The sequence below is a fragment of the Otolemur garnettii genome, unplaced genomic scaffold (assembly GCF_000181295.1).
Source record: "Otolemur garnettii isolate 467f Iridium unplaced genomic scaffold, OtoGar3 scaffold00051, whole genome shotgun sequence".
NCBI lineage: Eukaryota > Metazoa > Chordata > Mammalia > Primates > Galagidae > Otolemur > Otolemur garnettii.
In genome coordinates this window covers 10,703,496-10,710,589 of record NW_003852446.1, presented here as the reverse complement: position 1 = coordinate 10,710,589, position 7,094 = coordinate 10,703,496, and the positions used below count along the sequence as shown (strand labels likewise).

At 39.2% G+C, this 7,094-nt stretch overlaps 1 pseudogene; it reads left to right on the top strand.

Annotated features, from left to right (window-relative positions):
• The first annotated feature begins 5,862 nt into the window (after positions 1-5,862).
• On the top strand, positions 5,863-6,571 carry LOC100963739 (annotated as a pseudogene).
• The last annotated feature ends 523 nt before the right edge of the window (positions 6,572-7,094 follow it).

The following is a 7,094-nucleotide window of genomic DNA, read 5'->3' as shown; positions in this document are numbered from 1 at the left end:
GTCTTGGATTGTGTATGAAAACACCACACTGTACCCCCAAAGTGCATCAATGTACACAGTTACCATTCAATAAAAAAAAAAAAGAAACAAAAAGAAAAAAACAACAACAACAAAAAAAGAATGCTCACAACTGAAATATATAACAGGAATTTGTAAGTAAATACCAGAAACAGCATGCAAAGTGATTATCTCTAGAAAGGAGAAATCAGAAGACAGAATAGGGTAAGGCTAGGTACGTGTCTTTTTGTCATGAGTGTGATAGTGCTGTTTAAAATATTATTGTTAGATTAAGTACATTACTTTCATGAAAATTATTTTTAAATATTTTTTAAAGTCCAATTTAATCTAAATCAAACCACCCCATTTCCACTCAATTTGAAGCTTCTCCCTCTTCATGGGAAAGCTACTCTCTCCCATCTCTGCTACTACAACCTTCATCCCTCTTCTCTACTCACTCAAAGTTTCAGTCTAACACATATCTTTTGTTAGCTAGCATAAATGCTTTCTCTGGCCTCTGGCCTGTTTACACCTTGGGCTTAAAAAACTCTCTCCTCCATCTCCTTTGCCCAATGACTTTTTAAAATTTTCATTACATTTTATTATCTGCATTATATCCATGCCTAGAAACATATAAGTTCCTCTATTCCTAGCCCCTACTAGAATGTGAATTAAGTTTGTTCTATAGTAAATGAGAATTTGGATGTCTTTCATTACCATCCTGCCTCTTCCCTTCTCAACATACACATGTACCCCTCTCCCTTCCATCCTCCCAATTATATTGTGTTTTCTTTTTATTAAACCAGTGTTTCATAGCATGTATTTGTTTAATAAAGTCATAAAATACTTTTGCCCAATAATTTTTAATCACACTTTGGGTCTTAGCTCAGAAAACTGGTGGTTTTGATGTAGGAGGTGTCCCAATGAAGGGACGAATACCCCCTGAACTCACCAAGTGGATTCTTGTCTTTGCATGGGAATGAATTTAAGAATAAGTAACAGAGGCTCAGAGCCTGTGGCTCAAGTGGCTAAGGCACCAGCCACATACACCTGAGCTGGCGGGTTCAAATCCAGCCCGGGCCCACCAAACAACGATGGCTGCAACCAAAAAATAGCCAGGCATTGTGGTGGGTGTCTGTGGTCCCAGCTACTTGGGAGGTTGAGGCAGGAGACTTGCTTGAGCCCAGGAGTTGGAGGTTGCTGTGAGCTGTCTCTACCCAGGGGGACAGCTTGAGGCTCTGTCTCAAAAAAAAAAAAAAAAAGAATAAGTAACAGAACATTTAGTAAAAAAGACACAGACAGAGTAGAAGTAGGGGTCTTTTACCAAGCAGAAGAGAGATCCCTAATGGGACATGGTAACTTTTTTTAAGTATGCAAAAACCCTGTTAGGTAACAGCCATATGTGACCAGGATTGTCTCGTGGTCAGGCCACAAAGGTTAATCATCAACTTCTGTCACAGAAAAGTAAGCAACAACAGTTTATAAGGCATCCAGATTAGTAATTCCTCCATCCTCAGATGGTCCCAAGCAGGGACTCTCTGGCAACTTCCTTGTTCGGGGAGAGTAGGAACTGGTATCAGCCCAAATGGCTCCACTTAGGCTCTGTGGACCTTCTTCTTTCTGCCTTATTCCTACATTAGCTTACTTCAGGAGAACTTTCCTAATTCCAAGTCCTAGTAATGACCCACCTATGTAACTCACAGTTCCCCTAAGCTCCAGGATAGCAAAACTTCTGCATTATACTCAATAAATACATGCTGAATGAACAAGTTATCACTTAACATTCTCTCTGTAGACAAAACTCTTTTAGGAAGGCTAAATGTAATATAAATTTGCTGAGTAAACATAGCATCAGAGTTAGGCAAAGGGGGTTAGGGGGTTTTGCCCAAAACAGTTCTTTTTGCACTTATGCCCTGAATTATTAATAGCACCCTCCCTTTCACTCTTTATAGTAATGTGCTGGTTTGGATGATAAATTTCATGTTCATCACATGAGATAAATCAATACTATAGGGAGGGGATCCTCCTGTTTCTCAGAGTAGTAACTAAGCCAGGCAACCTCTCTTCAGGATCACACTAGACACAGTCATTATCTCCCTCTATCCGTTCCCTATGCTGCATGACCAATTAGCACTCCTCATTCTCCATCCTGCACACAACGATCCAGTTTTTCATTAGATGGGCTAATGCCTGGCCTCAATGAAAGGCAACACTCCATCTCTTTAAAGCGTTTCTGTATAGTTATACTAAGATTTACTATTTCCTTTATAATTAAATTCTTAGACCATCTTACAATTACCCGGGAGAAGAGAAAGCGGTCAGCTTTGGAGACTGTGCCTCTCAAGTTTGACCTACAGCATCCATGTTAGCTATGTATCCTCAATAACTCAATCACAGTGGATTAGTACCTATGTCTGCTAAGATACTCTTAATCTGTGGATAGGAAATTGATAAGAGCTTTCAAATCCATCAGACAGGGAAAGGATATTTGGTTGTGGTGTGAAGAGCCTCACAAGCTGAATAGCAATATTCAAATTTCTGCCAGCAAAATTCAAGAACAGACAAAAGAGAAAATGGGAATACCAATGTATCACTCCTTTAAAACTGCATCTGGAATAAGAAACCAAAAATGTTTAAATACTGCCAAAAAATACAACTTGCTTCTGAGTTATGAGACTTAGTTCCCAGTTCAGTTGGATTTGTTTTGGGGAGTTTTCTTAAACTTATATTTATCATTTTAAGCCTCCTTTGGGGGGGGAAGTGATATTATAATGTAAAAATATTAATTTCACAGTTGGTAAAATTTGGCACGTAACAACAGTATGCATAGGGCTTGCAGCACCAGAGAGCTTGGCAGGACTCCGGGAGCAGCCCTGCATTCCTCTACTCCCTTTCTCGGATGCTTCCAATTCCCACTCCCCTGGCTTTTGGGGCTTTTAACCATCTTATATAAACCACCTGGGCTCCATGTGAGGAGCAGCAGCAGCAGCAGCAGCAGCAGCAGCAGCAGCAGCAGCCTGCCCCTTTGTAACAAAAGGGTATACAGCAGCTGCGGCTGTGACTGGGGGAAGATGAAAGCTGTAAATTCAACTGAGTCCTCCTGCTCCAGCCACACTAGACAAGACTCTGAAATGATAGGACATTGTGTGGTCTCTGTTTAAAGGTCTCCTCTCAATCTTCCACGCAGGATCTTTACCATATTTTCTAGTTTTTTCCAGGATCTGGCCATTTGGAGTGATAGGCCACAGACAACACATTGAGAAATATAGCTGTATTATTGTATAAAGGGATTCAAAGGACTTCACTATTCTAGGACAGCCTGCAGACTGAAGGAAATTTAAAAATATCATCTCAACCTGCCCAAAATCCAATAAAAAATAAGTGAGCTAATTTTAAACAAAGTAATACTTTTCACACATATTTCCTGGTCTCACAAAGGGATTGTTTTTAACACATTTTGTAATAACTATTCCCATATAATGTTTAAATGTGGTCACAGGTAGAGAACAGAAGGAATCATGTGAGCCTGTTAAAACTAAACTAAATCAGCTTGGTGCCTGTAGCACACTGGTTACAGGACCAGCCACATACACCTAGGCTGGTGAGTTCAAACCCAGCCCAGGCCTGCTAAACAACAATGACAACTACAACAAAAACATAGCCAGGTGGTGTGGTGGGCACTTGTAGTCCCAGCTACTTGGGAGGCTGAGGCAAGAAAATCGCTTAAGCCCAAGAGTTTGAGGTTGCTGTGAGCTGTGATGCCATGGCATTCTGCCAAAGGTGACATAGTGAGAATCTGTCTCAAAATAAATAAATAAATAAAAAATAAACTAAATAGAGCCTGAGTTTGGCTACTCATACATACTCAAGTCCTTACATAGCAAACCTCAACCTAACACACAGGGTCTGATAATTAAGTTTGTGAACTTGCCACCAGGTGCTTACATTGGCACTACTGTACAAAGAACTCAGTAAGGGTTCATAACCTTGCTTTATCAGTGTCTTACAGCTGTGGTCGTGTTGACATGTGGAGGTGTCTTGCTGAGTGACATTTACCATTGTTGTTGTGTGTTCTGTGTGCCATCACAAGAATCTCAGAGATTGGATTAGAGCAACAAACAAATATTCATAAATGTCTTGTTAAACTTGGCAAGAATGGCAGTGAAACCAGGGACATGTTAGCCCAAGTTTATAGGGATAACGCCATGAAGAAAACAAAAGTGTACAAATGGATTAAATGTTTTTTCTGAGGAGAGATAAAGAGCCAGTGATGAAGAGAGGTGAAGAAGGCCAGTAATGAGCAGAACCAATGAAAACACTGCAAACATTCACCAAGTTGTGTGTCAAAATCATCAGTTGATTATCAGAAGCACAGCAGACCATCCTTAGCCATGTTCCCAGATTATAAAAAGAGGTTAAGCATTAAATGTTGAATTTTCAACTGTAGCTATCGTACAAATAACATTGATCTCAGATAAAGTAGAAAGTGGTACAGAAATCATCTATATGAGAATAATAAAAGTTATAGCTAGACCTGTCCAAGTAAAATATGAGAAAAATAAAAATAGCATGGAAAATATGCAAGCATATCATAGCAAAAAGGCAGAGAGATAAAAGGAAAAGACAAAGAAGCAAGTCAAGGAAATACTTCATCCAAGGAACAAAAAGAAACGACCCCACAAATAAAATGTAGAACCAATAATATGGGCCCCATGTAGCAAAAGTTTTCTTAAATGACTATATTTTTATTTTTATTTAAATATTCATAAATTCCAAAAGGGCGCAGAACTCATTAATCATACTGATTATGGGTAGGAGAGGTAAACTCAATGTGTGAAAGCTGAGCATGGGTATTTTCTTTAGATCTTTTCTTTAATTTTTGAATCATAGATTGCCTATTTTTAATTAAAAATAAAAAAGAACAGAAGCTCAAAAGCAAGATAAATCATGAAGATGAAAAGGGAGATTGCAGAGACAAGAAACAAGTTGAAGACCAAAACCATGCCAAGAGAGAACTAATAAATAAAATGGAGAGAGGAAGGCACAGAGTTGATAAGGCTGAGATTCACTTAAGTGGCAATGAAAAATAAACTTGATATTAGCCCTTTATTAGATATGTAGCTTGCAAATATTTTGTCTCATTCTGTAGGTTGCCTGTTTGCTCTTCTGATTATTTCCTTAGCTCTGCAAGTTTTTAGTTTAATCAAATCCCATTTATTAATTTTTATTGTTGCATGATTGCCATTGGGATCTTAGTCATAAATTCTTTGCCTGTGCTGATAAGAGTGTTTCCTACATTTTCCTCTAGAATTCTTATCGTTTCATGCCTTACATTTAGGTCTTTTATCTACCTTGATTTAATTTGCTGTGAGTAGTGACAGGTAGCAGTCCTATTCATTCTTCTGCATGTGGCTGTCCAGTTTTCCCAGAACCATTTATTGAATAGGGCTTCTTTTCCCCAGTATATGTTGTTTCCTGTGTCAATGATCAGTTAGTTGGGATTTCACGAGAATGGGGCTTGGTTTTGGTGCCTCCTCTCCATGAGCTCTTGGGGAAATTTTAAGTTCATTTCAAGAAATTCGAAATGGGGAAAGACTATTATCACATTTTGGGAATTTAAAAAGGAACTTCAGATGAAGATATTAAAAAGGCTTACTGAAAACAAGCCCTCAAATTTCATCTAGACAAGAACAAATCTCCTCAGGCAGAGGAAAAAGTCAAAGAGGTCCCAAAAGCTTATGAAGTATTGAGTAATCCTAAAAAGAGAGAAATATATGACCAATTTGGGGAGGAAGCAGGAGGCACTGATGGACGGGGGGGCACCTTCAGGTACAACTTCCATGGTGATCCTCATGCCACATTTGCAGCATTTTTCTGAGGGTCCAACCCCTTCGAAGTTTTTTTTGGAAGACGGATGGGTGGTAGCAGATTCTGTAGAATGGAAATAGATGGAGATCCTTTTAGTGCCTTTGGATTCAGCATGAATGGATATCCAAGAGATAGGAATTCTGTGGGGCCATCTCGACTCAAACAAGACCCTCCAGTTATTCATGAACTTAGAGTGTCACTTGAAGAAATATATAATGGTTGTACCAAACAGACAAAGATCTCTCAAAAAAGGCTAAACTCTGATGGAAGGCGTTATAGATCTGAGGACAAAATACCACTGAGATTACAAAAGGGTGGAAAGAAGGCACAAAAATTACTTTTCCAAGGGAAGGAAATGAAACACCAAATAGTATTCCAGCAGACATTGTTTTCATCATTAAAGACAAAAATCACCCCAAATTTAAAAGGACTGATCAATATAATTTATACTGCTAAAATTAGTTTACAACAGGCATTGTGCTTCTATTCAGTTAATGTGCCAACAATAGATGAAAGAAACATACCTATGTCAATAAATGATACTGTGAAACCTGGAATGAGGAGAAGAATTATTGGATATGGGCTGCTATTTCCAAAAACTCCTGCCCAACGTGGTGACCTTCTAATTGAATTTGAGGTGTCCTTCCCAGATACTATATCCTCATCATCCAAAGAAGTATTCAGGAAACATCTTCCTACCTCATAGAATGAAGAACTTTGTTACCCATATTTTGATAAGGCACTGAAAATATAAAAGGACTGGTAGTTTACTGATGTCGATGTGAATTCTGTATAAAGATGTGTAAATTCTTTCCTCTTCCTGTTCCTACTCTACCTCCTCCTCTTCCCCCCCATCTTTTCACACTCTTGTGTATTTTTATATGATCTCTCAACTCCTTTTATACACACTCAGAGGCTGAATTCCCTCTCCCGCATCATGTCCCCTGGTACCCTACTGTGGGCCCAGGCCTCTTTGGCTGGTTGAAGCCATGTACAGAGGTGAACCCTCTTTTGACCAAAGTCATAAGTGGAGAGTCCGGGTAATCTCACACCTGCCTCCCCAACCCTACTGTGGGCCTGGATTGTTTTCAGTAGTTTAGTTCAGTGAACCAGGTTCAGTCATCTCTAATCTTCCTGGAGGTCTAGATTTGGCTGACAAGCACAGCAGAGGAAGCCCTCTCTGGTTGCAGTCTCAGTCCTTTTATTGCAGTCTCTGCTGTTTTATTGGT